The sequence below is a fragment of the Protopterus annectens genome, chromosome 12.part0 (assembly GCF_019279795.1).
Source record: "Protopterus annectens isolate FY-2018-M chromosome 12.part0, PAN1.0, whole genome shotgun sequence".
In the NCBI taxonomy this organism is placed as follows: domain Eukaryota; kingdom Metazoa; phylum Chordata; order Ceratodontiformes; family Protopteridae; genus Protopterus; species Protopterus annectens.
In genome coordinates this window covers 1,179,841,876-1,179,859,375 of record NC_056746.1, presented here as the reverse complement: position 1 = coordinate 1,179,859,375, position 17,500 = coordinate 1,179,841,876, and the positions used below count along the sequence as shown (strand labels likewise).

The window sequence follows — 17,500 nt, the reverse complement described above, 5'->3', positions numbered from 1 at the left end:
GCCCCCCGTAGGATTTATCGGTAGTTGTTCAAGCACTACAAATTTAAATGCATGCCCCAGGAAATAAGTAATGTGTTTTGCTAGTGCATTAGTATTACTTTTTCTATGAATGTCATATAAATGTCCTCGCATACCTTCCCTGAGCATCTGCTCCATTTTGCATACATAATTCCTAGAGGGGCCCATGGGGACTGGTTTTAGAACAGAAAGAACTTCAATAGCAGCTGCAACTTAATGCAAATCCAAAATAATATGGATAGTGCAGCTATCACAATAAATAGCTGTTGTTCCCACCTGTTATACATAACAGTTTTTTGAGTTTGTATTTCCAACTTTTGAGTTGGGTGCACACACTGTTTGGCAGGTTGATCTTTTATATGTTTTTTCCCTTTTTTCAATCTCCATTTTAAGCTGTGTCCCATTTTCAAGAGTTTTTGTTTTAATTAAAAGCTCACAATAAAAAAAAAATAAATAAATAAAAATAAATTAATTTTAGAACACCCCTATGCCCTATTAACTTAGAACAAATGCACATGTACATCTTCAAAAAATGGTTTAACTCTTATAGGAGCGATTGCCCCAAATTGAAAGCTGTACTTGCAGGCATTACCTAACCCAAAATTAAGGTTACCCAGATTAAAGCATGTGCTGCAGCCTGTGTTCCCACTTATGCTGTTTGCTGGCTGTTCTTTTGTTATCTCTGTTACCCTCCCACATGTGAAAGCGTTGTCTTTTAGCTTAAAGAAAATGTGTACTGGCTATCTTTAAACGGCCCTAAACTGTACACTATTCTATTAAATTTACTAAATTATTAGGACTGCTCGAGAGGCTGCTATTTCCTGTTATTTCAAACTTTATTTTTCACTGAACTGCTTGTCATTATTATCTTTACATTTTGTATTTCCATTAGCAAAGAATGCTCCAAAATCTCGAGATTAATTCTTTGCACCTCTAGGCAGTTTGTCTGCATGGAAATGCACTCAGCAGTGAATCTTTGTCAGTTTCACTCAGCTCAGACTGTACAGCTGCATTCAGTTGTAGATTGAATCCCACTGAACATTTGTTAATTAAAAAAATGCTAATGTTTTTGCATATGTAGGAAACTTGTCACATTAATGGTGTTTTGTTTTATTTTTAAAGCCTACTTGCTTACACAAATGTGATTGTTGCTTTATAGTCTCCCATTTATTCACTAATTTCAGTGCTGATGATCATCTTCCTGTTCATCTCTATCTCCCAACACCAGACTATGGTTCAAGTCCAAAATGATCCTGATTCTTCTAGTCAACTCGTGTGATTTCTTTTTTCTGTCTCACAAGCAGTTTCCTTTTGGAATATTGGAAAATGTTTCACTGGCAAAGTCTCTCTATGAAGTTTACTGACAGTAGAATGAGAGAGAGAGTCCCCCTTCTGCTTGCTGGCTGACTTTTTGTTGGATTAATTTTATTTCTTTCTTAGCCTGTTCTGCATCAAAAATGTCTTTAATCCTCCAGGAGAAAGTACTTTAAAGACAGGTAGATACAGTAGCTTCAGTCTCGCATATTTCATGATCGTTGAGAATAATTTGTTTCTCTTCTGCCTGGTGTACAGTGAATAACCATTTTCCACAAACACTCTGCCGTCTCCAATTTTTAATACTTTTCCCTTCTGCCACAGTTTTGTCAGGATCATTTTTCCTGCTGGTATCATTGCATCTTTGCTAATGTAGGTCTTGTCTGTTTTCATATAGCCAGTTTTGGAACATAACACTCTGTGCCTTTTCGTTTAACAAATCCTGTTGTGGAACACCAGTCCAATTGCTTATTTGTGCTTTCATAAAAGTAATACAGTTTGTTCCTTCAATTTTCTCAGGTACAGAAAAAAATCTCAGGTTTTCTCTGCATCCTCTGTCTTCTAAGTGTTTTGTTTTTCAGAAACAGTTCATCTTGAAGTCTCATACTCTGATAGCTTTTTCTTTGTTTTAAGATGTGATTTTTGCAGTTTTATCAGTTTATCTGATCAGCTAAAGTTTCTGCCATTTTTTCCAGCTTTGTGTTATTTGAGCAGATAACTTTAGTGTTTCATTTATTTTAATGACCTCTGAATGCATTTGATTTATTTTTTCTCTAAATTATTGGAAGCCATCTGTTAAACCAAAGTTGAAGCTTGAACTGCTTTTTGCTCAACACCTGCAGAATCCTTCACACTGTTTTTTCTTTTCGCTTTTTTGTTTGATTCTCTTTCAGGTTTTCTAAATTTCTTTGGTGCTAGCATCCAGGGAGTGTACTTATTAGCCAGTAACTGGATTTTACCCAAATAACAGTTTCAATGACACTCATTTTTCTCAGTTTCTGTTTTTTTTACACTAGGAGAGCTGAAGTTAAGCTGTTGAGCACTGTACAACTATCTTGGAAGTCCCATGTGGCTGTAGTTCTGATCATATCATGTTGGGTGGTTGCATCATAGCATAATCTGTGTATGATGTCATGATTTGAGTGTCTAACAATGTATGGAAACCCACAACAACAATGAAACTACATGCCCTGAGCAGTACTATAAAATACTAAAAATGTACATATGAAACAATATCCTCTGCAAGTAAGTGTAACTGCAGGCAAGCGTACCTCTCAGCTCAAAAAATCTGGACAAAAACAAAAATAATGGCCAACAAAGACCCCAAAAATATGGACAGATTTTAAATATTGCTCTTATTCTCAACTTGAAATGTTAGAATAACAGGTTTTCCATCAGCATGCATTTTGGTGAAGGATATAAAGTCAGAAAGTCAAATGCCTGTCATTATTTAGTGATTTCAGTCCTCTGTGATTTGCCAGAAAATCACAAATTTTGAGGAGCAGACCAAAAATATGAGGCAAAAATGTGGACATTTTGTGAAAATCTGGACAGTTGAGAGGTATGCAGGAGGTTTAAGCCTTACAGCTCCCTCACACCCCCTTACTTAATGTTCACTATGTCCTATACTGTCATACAGTAGGGGAGGAAGGGCAAGTCTCTTCCTCTTTGTGCATATGTTTTATACAAGTAGAGATCACACAAATGCTGTAGCATCCAGATGTGGTAGTCCTGTATTGCTAATGAACAGAATTTACAATTATATATGAAGCATGTTGGAAGTCAGAATTACCCCTGATTCCAAAAATGGATGTTCATCACAGTCTCTGTATATTATTAGGAATCTAGTTTAATTGTCTTTATTATGAAATGAGCCCTCAGGTTTAATCCATGTGTTAAGTCTGCATTCTGTATGGCAATAAAAGAGAAAAGAAATGTTGACAAGTCTTTTCCTTTTAGCGCAGTATGTATAATACTTGCTCTTCAGACTTCCCCTCCACCCATATAAATTTGCATGGCTTCTCCCAGATGATATCTTCCCCAAACAGAATCAGTAAGCCTAACAAAAAGGAAAGTATCCTAGACTGGATATTAATAAACAACCTACCCCAGATATATCAAGCAGGCACCCTACCTGAGGACTTAGTGATCACTTCCTGACCTATATAATCAGAAAAAGAAATGACATCCCTCAACAATCTTCCTTTAAAACCATTAGAAGTTATAAGAACTTTATTCAGACTAAATTTCAGAATGAACTTAACACGTGACTGGTCCAACCTATGGTTGCTTCCACAAGATGAAGCGGTCTCATACTTTAACTGTGCATTTCTTGCTATCCTGGCTAACCATGCTCCCCCATTCACTATCAGTACCAGTAACAAAGTAGCACCATGGCTGTCCAATGATAGAAAACAAACAATTATTAGCAGAAACAAAGCATGGACCTCCTGGAGAACCACTAAATCCCCAAAAGACCACCTTATATATAAACAGCTGAGAAGTGATACAAAGAAGTTTATTATGCTAGACAAAAAGAATTACTACTGTAATCTGCAACAAAAGCACCAAAATCAACCACAAAAATTCTGGTCAGGCATAAACAAACTTCTCCACTCAGGCCAGACAACTACCCCTACCACCTTATCTACCCTCCAACAACCTCCGAAAATTGCTGCTAACAGCTTCAACACTTTCTTTACAGAAACCATGCAATCCCTAGCCAGGAAGGCTATCTCCCTATACCCAAAGTACCACCAACCCCACACCTGATAATAAGATCCCCTTTAAGCTTGATCCAGTACCAACATCTTTTATTAAGTCCCTACTTAAAAAACTGAATCCCACCACCCTTTCAGCAGACCTACTACGTGCAGAATATCTCCAAAAAGCCACTAATAAAGTAGCATACCTCATATCAATTTTTATCAATATAACTATCCACAAAGCCTGTATCCCCCACATCTGGAAAAATCTCCCACATTGTTCCTCTTCATAAAGGGGGAGATTCCAGTGAACTTTTCAAATTATAGGCCTATACCATTCTGTCTCCCTTGGCTAAAATAATGGAAAAATGTATCCACAAGCAATTTCTTGCCTATCTGAATCAAAACACTTTCCTAGCCCCCTCCTAGTACGGATTTAGACCTTGCCATAGTACAACCTCAGCCCTTCTCTCCTTCTCCCATACAATAAATCAAAACCGTAATGACAACAAGCTCTCCTCAGCCCTCTTCCTTTGACCTGTCCAAGGCATTTGATATGGTAAATCACCAGTTACTCTTAAACACATTAAAGTCACTCTCCGTAGATAACCTAGCAATTACCTGGTTTCATTCTTACCTAAGTGACAGAGAACAAGCTGTAGTATGGAAGAGTAACCTATCATCCCTTTTATTAGTCACCCTTGGAGTCCCACAGGCATCTATATTAGGTCCCCTCTTATTCTCCATATTCATTAATGACCTGTACAGAGTCATCCCTGATGCAACTTGTATTCAGATGACTCAACCCTAATCTGCTCTGCCACCTCCCCCACAGATTTACAATCCTTGTCCCAAATCACTTTCAACAAAGTAGAGAACTGGCTCACTGGTCACCTACTATTAAACCCAAATAAAACCAAACTATTACTCTTCTCCCCCACTAGCAAGGTCCCCTCACCACCTCTCACCATAATATCTAACAATGGTACCATAATTTCCCCAGAACCTAGTACTAAACTACTGGGAGTGATCGACAGCAACCTCAAGTTTGATGCTCACATAGACAAAACTATTGAGTTCATAAAAAATTAGGCTCTCTATACAGGAATAAACCATTCCTAACCCCATCTGCTAGAACTGTTATTGCCTGTACACATCTGCTATAGACTTTTTTTTTATGCCTCACCCATCTTCGTAAACCTAAGCAAATCAAACCTCAATAAATTTACTAGGTGCTACAATAACATTGCCAGATTTGTCACATGATCAGCTTATAGAACCCATCACTGCCTTAACCATCAGTCGTTAGACTAGCTTGAACTACCCTATCAACTGCAATATAACCGACTAATAGTTGTTTACAAAATCCTCTACCAGCCAGACAGTGCACCTATACTGAAAAATATTATTACCCCCCTACAGTAACATAAAATCCCTTCACTCTTCCAAAAAATTGCTAGTGCAAACTGTTAAAACCAACAATTCAGCTGGTGAATCACTATTCACCAACTCTGCCGGTAAAAACTGGAACCTACTTCCTGCTGAACTCACCACTGACCCCTCCTTATCCCAATTCAAAACATCCCTTAGGAAATACCTAAAAATGCAGTGGCTTTGTCCTGTATAAACCCTGACTAACCCACACTCAAACATAATTCATAAATGAGAACCTCACTACAAGAATAAAACTCTGACTCTTTATCTGTTTAAGATTTTGTGTATCACCCACCTACTGGAAAGATTTAAAGTTAACACTACACCATGTATGATAACCATCTTAATATATATATTTTTTTCCTTTTTCAGATGAAATTTTAACTATTTCTTTCTCAGCTACTTGCTTCCAACCTTTGCTCTATGTATGTGAGAAAAACCTGTACCTGCATGTACATATCGTTAAACAAATCTCAGTTTTGTGATAACTCACTGTAATAATTTCACTGTATTTACACTTGTTTTGTACATTTAGAGCTTTTCTCCCCAGACCTTCACTGAAAATGGACCTGTATACAGTTGGGTTTTCCCGGTTAACAAATGTAAAATAAATAAATAAATAAAAATGTATGTCCCACTATCTGGCATGAGGTTTGGCAGCCATTTATTTTCAGAATGTGCAAGAGAGAAATGGTTCTGGGATCCTTAGCCAAACATTCCCATAATATTGCACTTCTTGAACAATTTATAAACAAATTAGTTGAAGGGGAAAACATTTAGTTGTCAGAAATGTGATATGCAGATGATGTAGTTATTCTTTGTATGCACTGCTTAGCTGAATTATTTTATTGGTAAGGAAAACAGATGAGTAGCAAGTGTGAAGTTGATGGAGAAGAATGAAGGTGCAACTGACAGCTGTATTCTAGTCATGGCCGGTTTATTATAAAGAAATCTGTTTCTGTATTGTAGCACCACATAGGTTCGTAGGTAAGTACTAAGCTAGCTGCCATGGTGGGCCGTTTTAAGCCTAGCCAGTTTCCTTTTCTGTGCTTGAAATAACCTATCCCGTTTGGTTATTGATAACAAAGCAACAGTTAAGGACTTATTTTCCTGGTCTTGGATTTCAAGTGACTTGTGATTATTTTTAACTTCAACAGCACATTTCAGCCCTTTGGCAAAGCATATCAGGTTGTACACTAGATGATTATTGTGCTTTGCCACAGGGTCCTGAGCACTTGGCCTGTGGTTTGACAACTGGTAACACATTTGGTCATTCATTCCAAGTTTAAGTGCACATTTTGATGTGCTTTGTTGCATATGTTATACTACAAGGTCCTTGGGGATGTACTTCAAGGAAGTTGATGATAATTTTGTGAACTACCAGGTGCAACCCATGACAAGTTTTTTTATTTTCCGAAGAATACTACTACTACACTTTAAATTAATGAATATTTCAGGGTCCCACTAAGTCAAGTGTAACTCACAGCCTGGATTTCCTGTACATATCTTAGTTAATGTGCAAGAGTTTGTCAGTGCTAGTAGTTGCAGGCCATCAAATGAGGTAGCGGTGGCAGAAACTACTGGAAATGCTGTAGCAGTTGTGGGTACTGGTTCTGAAATTAGATTAGTTAAGCAAAAGTACATTGAATTGTAGTTCAGTTAATAACCTTTCTGTCAAAATTACATTCAAAGAACTTTCACACCACCATGCATGAGGATGTGCTTCCTGCACCCCTGTTACTGCTATATTTGCTGTGAGGTCACTGCTACAAGGAAGAGGTAAGGAGTAGGTCCTCCTTATCAAAGCCCACTGTGGAAAATGTGCATTTCCAGCAAACTGCCTGAATATGCATTGACTGTGAAATAGTTGACCAGCTTCCATTAGTATTCTTAGGAAGTAATGTAGTGGACACTAGAAAAACCTGTGTCCCTAGTAAGTCATGGCTGCAAAGTGGAGATCATCACAGATGAGATTAACTTGGACTGAGCTGGCAGGAACTTTAAATGCAGAGGTTGGTTAACTTGTACCGTCAGTTTTGAAGATCAGTCTAATTTCTGCTATTTCCACCCATGATCATTGCTAGTTGACCCAGAACAGCACCTTTCCAAGAAAATGGATTGCAGAATATGCGTTTATAGAGTTTGAGGCTTACCCTTGTGCACCACAACCTGTACTGTTTGCAACAGCATATTGTATTTTCCTTCCCATTAATCTGTTTTTGTTTTTTAATCAATCCACTTAGAAAAATGTGATCTCTCTTTGGATCACCTTATCCGTTGATGACATCACTGCAGGGGTAATTAGTGGCTGCATCTTTAGGTTTTTAATAAATGAACCACTATGCTTTCATGGAGGTGCTTCCATTAAAATCTGTGGATGTAGCCCACACTATTCTTGTGCCCGTATCACCACAATATATCATATCAGCTTTTTAGTAAAGAAAGATGCAAAACAAAAAAGGAACAGGGTATGTGGATTATTTAAATGACACTCTAATCATCAGATGCCACAATGTACAACTCAATTCTTCTGGGACAGTTTAAGCAGTGGCTTTCTTACAGGGCATTATACAACTATTCAAGAGACTCAAAATTGTGATCTGGTGAGTGTATATGCATAAATAAATAAATATAAAATGCTGTCTTACACTGCAGACAGTGTCAGTGTAAGAAAAGCAAATATACTGAACTGATTAAAGATAAGGGTTACATTCCATAATCTGTGAGTTTTTACTGAAAATGCCATCACAAAAGTGTATGTTACCAGCTGAAGTGACGGGAAATAGGAAAACTATGACAAGTACATGTAAAATGTAAGGCATTATCCTTTATACTGTAATAACAGTCCAAATATAAAATCCAGTGTCAGCAAACAAATGACACAGTAATGTGGTGAAGCAAATACTTTTAATAATTTTTATTTTGTGTGTTCCATTAAGAGGTTTTGCAAAGAGGAATTTCACAATAGATTATTGTAGCTCACTCATTATTTATTTATTTTTTTTTGTTTCACTGCCCTTTATTTTTTTCAGGTCTCCTTTGAATGCAGTGGGTTGGGAAGGTCAAGGGTTCTACATTGCCCCTTCCAGTCTGGACTTGCCCCAAAATCAAAGCCAAGCCTGAGTACTGAGGCACGACTTGCAAACGTAACCAAAGCTGTAAGTATACGAAAGAAGGATTATGGTGTTAAATTAGCTTCTCAAGCTTTGATATATGCCTGAGAAATTTATACTATTCTGATTAAAAACTGGGATATAGTTCAAAATGACTGTATGGTGAGACATAAATTACAAGAGCGCCCTCATATTACCTTCAAGCGGGGTCCTAACCTGAAAAGTATCTTGGAGAAGAAACTGAATCTCCTTACACATAGGACAGGAATGTTTAAATGCCTTATGTGTTGTTGTTGTGTCTTCGGCTTTTCCCAGTTAGGGGTCGTCACAGCGGAACTCCGGTCCGCTAATGATTGGCAGTAGATTTGTACATGCCGAGTTGCCGGCCCTGGCGCACAGCCTTCAACGAAGGTACGCCCATTCACGCATGTCTCCACACAGAAGACGCTCTAGCTGAGAATCAAACAGGACAATGTCTTACTGTGAGGTGACAACGCTACCGCAGCACCACCATCGCAGTTTATTTTAAATGCCTTATGTAATTTTTGTAAATGTATAGATATAAGGCAGAACTTTACCATCTGGGGGCAACGTTATAAGACAAAACACAAGCTAGATTGCCAGTCTAAGCTAGTGTTGTATGCAGCTTTGTGCCAACGTTGCCCAGCCTTCTGTATAGGCAAAACGGAGAAAAGACTGAGAGAATGAGTCTATGAACATCAGTATGCTATTCGTAAATTAAAATAGCAAAACACCTTAGCAAGGCATAGTAAAGAATACCCACAACATCATTTCAAATTCCGAGCAATAGATTGCTTCATATCAGATGGAAGGGTTGGCCCGGAAACATTGTTGCGGAAAGACTGAAACTGTTGTGGCAATTCCGTACTGATGAATATCACTACCCTGGTCTGAATGAAATGTGTTCCATTTTCTGTATTTTAAAGTTGGGAAACTTAAATAGATGAAGTTTAGTCTGTGTTAATTTATAAGTAATTTCATTATGAAGTATATTAAGTGTGAAAGCAAGTTTGTTATAAACTAGCTTAAGTAGGCATATATAAATTATAAAATTTTTTACATTGTATGTAGTGAGTAAAAAAGTTTGTATAATGGGAGCTGAGGGGTTAAATGCCAGATGGCATGTTATGAGAGGGTTGTTGTGAAAGTGTGTGCTTTATTGCGTTTAACTTGATAATGTGACTAATTTAATGTGTATATAACTTATAAGTATTGAAAGTATCTGTTATCTGAAGAAGTCTTGCTAAAAGGCAAGACGAAAAGCTCTTCGTATTATTTTTAGGAAGTACTCTGGTTCTTTGGCAAGTAATTCGATTTGTTTATTTCATCAGTTTGTCTTCTTGGCTCCGAGACCTGTCACTATATTCTGTATCATATGGACTGCTAAGAGGTGACCTGTGTCCAGCATGCAAAGCATTCTCTGACCCATTACTGATGGATTTTATGCATATCAGCAAGTCAATTGGCATCAGAAATATTCTGTTCTACGGAGCTAAACATTTTCTGCAACATCAGCAGAATGGTTTGGAGGGACAAGTATATCTTATAGAAAATACTGCTGCTGTGGAATAGACTCCCCATCCACGTAAAACAAAGTTCATCCCTGTCCACATTCAAGCTTGACTTAGATCTATGGATGGGAAACAGAAAATTTAAGCCAGGACTGCCCCTATAGTAATGGACAAATGCACCTTTTAAATGCTTTATCCCTTGCACGAGTCTGTTCAAATTATCTATGATATGATTCAATTTTTTCTAATTAGCAGTAATATATAATTATTGACCATGGGATGGGTAAGGCCAGTCTGTAACCAAATGGGGCAGATTATATCGAACATAAAAAGGGAAATTGGCTAGGCTTAAAATGGCCTGCAAGGGCAGCTAGCCTAAACCGGAACTCAAGCAACTGGCCCTCTCAAGCAACCGACAAAAAGCAAAAAATATATATAATTTAAGAAATACAGTACAATTTTCATGTGTTGCACTTTCTGTTCTCCCTGCGGACACATACAGTGGATATAAAAAGTTTGCACACCTCTGTTAAAATGCTATTTTTTGTGATATAAAAAAATGAGACCACAATAAATCATTTCAACATGTTTCTCACCTTTAATGTGACCTATAACCTGGACAATTCAATTGAAAAACAAATCTGTTAGGGGAAAAAATAGAAAAAATGTACAATAAGCTGGTTGCACAAGTGTGTACACCCTTACTAATACATTCTTGAAGCACCTTTTGATCTAATTACAGCATTCAGCCTTCTTGGGTAAGGAGTCTATCAGCATGGCACATCTTGACTTGGCAGTATTTGCCCACTCTTCCTTGCAAAAGCATTCCAAATCTGTCAGATTGAGAGGGCATCTCATATGCACAGCCCTCTTCAGGTCACCCCACAGATTTTCTATTGGATTTAGGTCTGGGCTCTGGCTGAGCCATTCCAAAACTTTAATTTTCTTCTGGTAAAGCCATTCTTTTGTTGATTTGGATTGTATGCTTGAGGTCATTGTCATGTTGAAAGGTGAAATTCCTCTTCATCTTCATCTTTCTAGCAGAAGCCTGAAGGTTTTGGGCCAAAAGTGACTGGTATTTGGAACTGTTCAAAATTCTCTCCACCTTGACTAAAGCCCCAATTCCAGCTTACGAAAAGCAACCCCAAAGCATGATACCCCCACCTCCATGCTTCACCGTGGGGATGGTGTTCTTTTGGTGATGTGAAGTGTTTTTGCACCAAACGTACCTTTTGGAATTGTGGCCAAAAAGCTCAACCTTGGTCTCATCAGACCATAACACATTTTCCCACATGCTTTTGGGAGACTTGATGTATTGTTTTGCAAATTTTAGCTGGGCCTGGATGTTTTTCTGTGTAAGAAAAGGCTTCCGTCTTACAGCCCTACCCCATAGCCCAGACATATGGAGAATCTGGGAGATTGTTGTCACGTGTAGTGCACAGCCAGTACTTTCAGAAATTCGTGCAGCTCCTTCAGTGTTGCTGTGGATCTCTTGGAAGCCTCCCTGACCAGTTTTTGTATAGTCTTTTAATCAATTTTGGAGGGAAGCCCAGTTCTTTGCTACGTCACTGTTGTCACATATTTTCTCCACTTTTTGATGACTGTCTTCACTGTGTTCCATGGTATATCCAATGCTGTGGAAATGTTTTTCTACCCTTCTGACTGATACCTTTCAACAATGAGATCCCTTTGATGCTTTGTAAGCTGTCTGCGAACCATGGCTTTTCCTGTAGCAGGCAACTAAATAAATGTCAGGAAAATCTTACTAGGACAGCTGAACTTTATTTTGGGTTAATCAAAGTCTCTCTAATTGATGTCAGGTGTGTACCCAAGAAGTCTGAATGCTGTAATTAAATCAAAAGTGCTTCAACAAGGTATTAGTTTTTGGGTGTGGAAACTTATGCAACCAGCTTATTGTCAGTTTTTTATTTTTTTATATTTTTTCCCGTAACAGATTTGTTTGTTTTTCACTTGAATTGTACAGGTTATAGGTCAAATTAAATGTGGGAAAAGTTTTGAAATTTATTGTGGTCTGTTTTTTTTATATCACAAAAAACTGGCATTTTAACAGGGGTGTGTAAACTTTTTATATTCACTGTACCTTACGTTTTTAGAGTCTTGAGTTTTTAAAAAGGAAGATGGGAATAAATTCCCTTTCTCCCCAACTTGAGAACAAGTCAAATCATACATATAGTATACGGTACAGTATTAGTCAAGACTATTTTAATAGTAACACTCAAGCAACCAGAAACTAGTTATCAGGCATCTACCAGTCTCCATGGGTGCCGGTTAACTGACAGTTTACTGTACTTGTCTTTGAGTTTATATGTATTTATATGTTTAAATTGTGGGTGTGTGCTAATGTAAATATAGATTATTACAGGCACACTGAAACTTGTATTTTGGTAACTGTGTTGTGATGTGGAAGTATGTGCATTTTTTACTGTTATTTTTTAATTTTTTATTAAATTTATAATGTCAGTGTGGGAGTAATGGACAGTCAGTGATAAAGGTGCATTTCTAATATACTGTTTTCCTGTTTTAGGACATTTACATTTTTTTCTGGCTCTTATGATGTAGAAAGAAATATGAGGGCATTTACAAATATGCCCACACACACCTGTACTGATTATATATATCTAATGTTAGTGACTGGGGAGATCAATTGATGTGCATTTTCACACGTGTGACAGGCTGACCACTTGTTTGTGTGCTGTGTTAATGTACCTTACAGCAGTTTTTTGTTCTGTGTAACAGACGCACCTCTTTTTGAAGGAGTTAGAACTATAGTGCATATGTGTGGTTGTACTGCTGAAATACTTTGTCATGGTCTACATTAAGACCTTTGGAAGCCACAAGTAATATTTCTGTGGTTCTGACCACTGTAATGGAAAGAAAGAAAAAACACTAAAGGTAGTGCATTTTACTGTAGATCACAGTGTTGTTATTTTCTACATAAAATGTGGAAAACTAGGGAGCCACCTAAGTTTGATTGGTTTCTTGGTTGTGCGTTGGGTAAAAAAAATCCTGCACTTAGTTGCAGGTGGTTGCAACAAACGCATGAGATGTTAACCATCAGTGACTCATAGAAACTTCCAAAGCGTAATGCAAATAACATGAGAATGACCATGAGCTTTTTGCATGTTAGCACTGTGCATGTGTGAAGTGGAAAATGCAACTTTGTCTGGCTGTTCTGTGGTTTAGAGCTACCAGATGTGGTTAAGCTCTATTGTGGGTTGGTTGGTGTGTGTGTGTGTGTGTGTGTGTGTTGGTTGGTGTGTGTGTGTTGGTTGGTGTGTGTGTGTGTTGGTGTGCGGTATTGTGTGTGTGTGTGTGTGTGTTGGTGTGTGTGTTGGTTGGTGTGTGTGTGTGTTGGTGTGTGTGTGTGTGTGTTGGTTGGTGTGTGTGTGTGTGTGTGTGTGTTGGTTGGTGTGTGTGTGTGTGTGTGTTGGTTGGTGTGTGTGTGTGTGTGTGTGTTGGTGTGTGTGTGTGTGTGTGTGTGTGTTGGTGTGTGTGTGTGTGTGTGTTGGTGTGTGTGTGTGTGTGTGTGTTGGTGTGTGTGTGTGTGTGTGTTGGTTGGTGTGTGTGTGTGTGTCTGTTGTGTTGGTGTGTGTGTGTGTTGGTTGGTGCATGTGTGTGTGTGTTGGTTGGTGCATGTGTGTGTGTGTGTGTGTGGGTGGGTGTTGGTGTGTGTGTGTGTGTTGGTGTGTGTGTGTGTGTGTGTGTGTGTGTGTGTGTGTGTGTTGGTTGGCTGGTGTGTGGGTTGGCTGGTGTGTGTGTTTGGTTTGTGGGTGTGTGTGTTTGGTTTGTGGGTGTGTGTGTTGGTTGGTGTGTGGTGTCTGTGTTGGTTGGTGTGATGTTCTTCGTGCTTCACTGTTGCAGTCATTACACTTGGGTTATCCTGCCGTCAGGCAGTCCCGCAGTCGGCCAGAGTTCCAAATTCTTGGTCCGGCGTCGGTTGCTGTCGCTTCTTCCCTGACGTCAGTGCGCCAGGGGTATATAAGATGCAGCCAACGCCATTTTCTTCAGTCTTTCTTGCCGAGCGGTGCCCGAAGCAAAAGCAGTTCGCAAGTGCCGGTCGCCCGACTCCTGAGATTTTCGAATTTGAATTTCAGAACCGAAGTCTTCAATAAAGCTAAGTACCCCATTGGGGAAACTTTTTCTTGCCTCAGACCGATGTCAGTAAAAGTTAATTGCATTTCTTGTGGGAAGCAAATACCTCATAAGGATTTTCATTCTTACTGTATTCCATGCCTAGGCCCAGACCACAACGTCACTAGTTGTCGGTTTTGTGCTAGATTTAACAAGAGCACTATTAAACGTCTGTTTGATTTTGCTCGCAATTATTTTGGCCGAAGGTTCAATTATACCATGCCGCCAGAACAACCGACGACCGGAATACACAGAAAACACAAAGACAAAGATAAGAACAGGCATCCGAGGTCCAAAACAGATGGTGAAGCCTGTTCTAGGCCAGTCGCCGGTTCTCAGTGAGGCGCTTTTGCAGCCACTGACACCCGCTACCTCAGAGCCACAGGCCATCTCTGACTCCCATGTGGAGATTACTAGGCCTCTGGAAACTCAAGGTATTGGGCCTGCGGAAATTAACTCCTCAGATGGGTCTGGAGCCGCTGAGCAGGCATCGGCTTCTGAGGGTGTTTTCAGGCCTTCACAGCTTACCATCAAAGCAACAACCAAGTCTAAAACTCCATTAAAGACAAAGAAACAAGTACGGTATTCACCTGGACAGGCCTCCATGCCTAAAAAACAGATGCTCAAAATGGCCAAACGCCTAATTACTCTGATCAGGGGTTCCCATCCCCCACCTGATAAAAGGCCTAGGCGGGATACAGACTATGATTCCTCTGACCAGGTTTCCATTTCTTCCGATTCCTCTTCAGACCAGGGATACTCTTTACCCCCTATGGAGGACTCTGATGCTGAAGAATCAGTCCCTTCAGCCTCTCCTCCTGAGGATTACTCTTTTGGGGAAATGTTACATACCATGAGGGAGCTTTTCCATTGGGAGAGCCAGGATTATTCAGAATCCAAGAAAAGGCTCAGATTTTCTTTTATTGCCTCAGCACAGACCCCTTGCTATTCTGCCTGTGTTAGATATTGTGGATGATGTGTTCTCTGAATCTAGTTTAACCCCGGACTCTTTGCCCCCAGCACCAGTCAAGCCAGATAGGTACTACAGAGTCCCTGACTCTCACAAATTTCTTTATAAAAACCCTGCTGCTGACCCAGAAACTATTTCCAAGGGTCCTAAACAGGTAAAGGCTTCCACTGCTAAAAATCCAGTTCCCTCTGACAGGGATTCTGGAGCATTAGATAGATGGGGGAAGAACGTTTACACTTCTGCAACTTTAGCAATAAGGGCTTTAAATTGCCAGTTCCACATGCTTAAATACCAACAATATTTAATGTCTCTGTTAAATCAGAAAATGCCTACAAGCTCAGAAAGTCCTAACTATAAGGAAATGCAGGATTTGTTGCATGCAGCTGAACAAGTGGGAAAACATAGTCTGCAATGTGGTTTTGATTCATTAGAGGCTTCTTGTAGAGCCGCAGTTACAGGATCTGTGATTCGAAGGCATGCTTGGTTAAAAGAACAAGGTTTACCTGATCATGTTAAGGCAAAATTATTGGATGCTCCTTTACAGCATGATATCTTGTTTGGTGTTAAGGCAGAAGAGGTATTAAAGAAAATGGAGGATAAGGCAAAGTCTATGCAAACAGTGAAGGACTTCTTACAGATACAGCCACCTCGATTTAGCAGAAATTGGCCTTCTAAAAATTGGTCCTTTCCAGTGTCAGACCACAAAGAGGCAGATCTCAGCCCCAAGGCTCTTACAGACCACGACAGTGGGGTGCTTCTACCCGAAAAGGAGGAGAAGACAAGTCACAACCCAATGACTTCCCACTTCAAATGCCAAGCACTTACCTTTTGACAGCTCCCTTAGGGGGAAAACTAGCACTTTTTTCACAAAATTGGCATATAATCACCCAAGACAAATGGGTTCTGAATATTGTGTCTCAAGGTTACAGGTTACAGTTTCACACACTACCAAGGCCAAAAGGAATGCCAGACCTGCCACAAAATCAATGGGCAGAGGCACAAAAACAAATTACAGCCCTCATGGACATGAGAGCTATTCAAAAAGTGCCACAACAGGAACAAGGACAAGGATTTTACTCAAGACTTTTCTTGGTCCCCAGAAAGGACAAAGCCTGGAGACCCATACTGGACCTATCTACTCTAAATACTTACCTGGATGTTCCGAAATTCTAAATGTTGACATTACAGCAACTTCTTCCCATGCTGGGCAAGAAGGCTTGGCTTGTTACTTTGGACCTCAGAGGCATACCTGCATGTCCCAATCAGACAAAATTGCAGAAGATACCTCAGATTCATAGCAGGCACAATGCATTACCAGTTCTCTGCACTGCCCTTTGGCTTATCTACTGCACCCAGGGTCTTCACAAAATGCCTGGCACCAGTAATTTCATTTTGCAGACAAAAAGGAATTCAAATATATCCCTACTTGGACGACTGTCTTATTCAAGCAGAGAGCAAGGACATTCTTCTAAAGCATCTGGCATTTGTAAAAAGATTGCTAATTTGCCTAGGGTGCACAGTAAATGAAAAGAAGTCAAAACTAGTGCCCTCACAAGAGAATATTCCTGGGTGCCAGCTTAAATACAACGGCCCAGATGGCTTATCTCACGCCAGACAAGCAAAGACAATTGACGCAGTACTTTCAAGTGATGGCAACAAATACCCAACTCCCTGCAAGAAAATTTCTGCAGGCCTTGGGATTTATGGCGTCCTACATACTACTAATACCATATGCCAGACTGCATATGATGAAATTACAATGGTACCTAAAAAGTGTTTAGACTCAACACTGTCACAGTTTGGAAACAGTAATACCACTTATTCCCTGCCTACAACAGGAGTTTCGATGGTGGGCACAGGCATGTCAGCACAACAAGGGGCAGCCTTTCACTATACCCACAGCCAAGCAGACACAAACAACAGATGCTTCGGATTACGCCTGGGGAGCACACATGGCAGGAAAATGCATTCAGGGCAAGTGGACCGCAGACCAAATGCATCTTCACATCAATCAAAAAGAGATGCTAGCTGTACAAAATGCCCTAACGGCTTTCAAGGACCTTCTGCATCCAGGACAACTATTACTAAAGTCGGACAACACCACTGTTATGTGGTGCATAAACCAGCAAGGGGGCACTCATTCCTATCCTCTCTGCAGACAAGCCATGACTTTGTGGAACACAGCACTGACCTATCAACTTCATTTGCAAGCACAATTCCTGCCAGGAAAGAAAAATACTCTGGCAGATGACTTAAGCAGGA

The 17,500-nt window shown here is 39.6% G+C and overlaps 1 protein-coding gene across 1 annotated transcript in view; it reads left to right on the top strand.

The window, feature by feature from the left end:
* The window catches only part of SRC (SRC proto-oncogene, non-receptor tyrosine kinase), a gene marked incomplete in the record, with an annotated part of 1,446,557 nt that overhangs the window by 678,115 nt on the left and 750,942 nt on the right, over nucleotides 1-17,500 (top strand). The window contains 1 exon segment of the mRNA XM_044090212.1: nucleotides 8,504-8,629.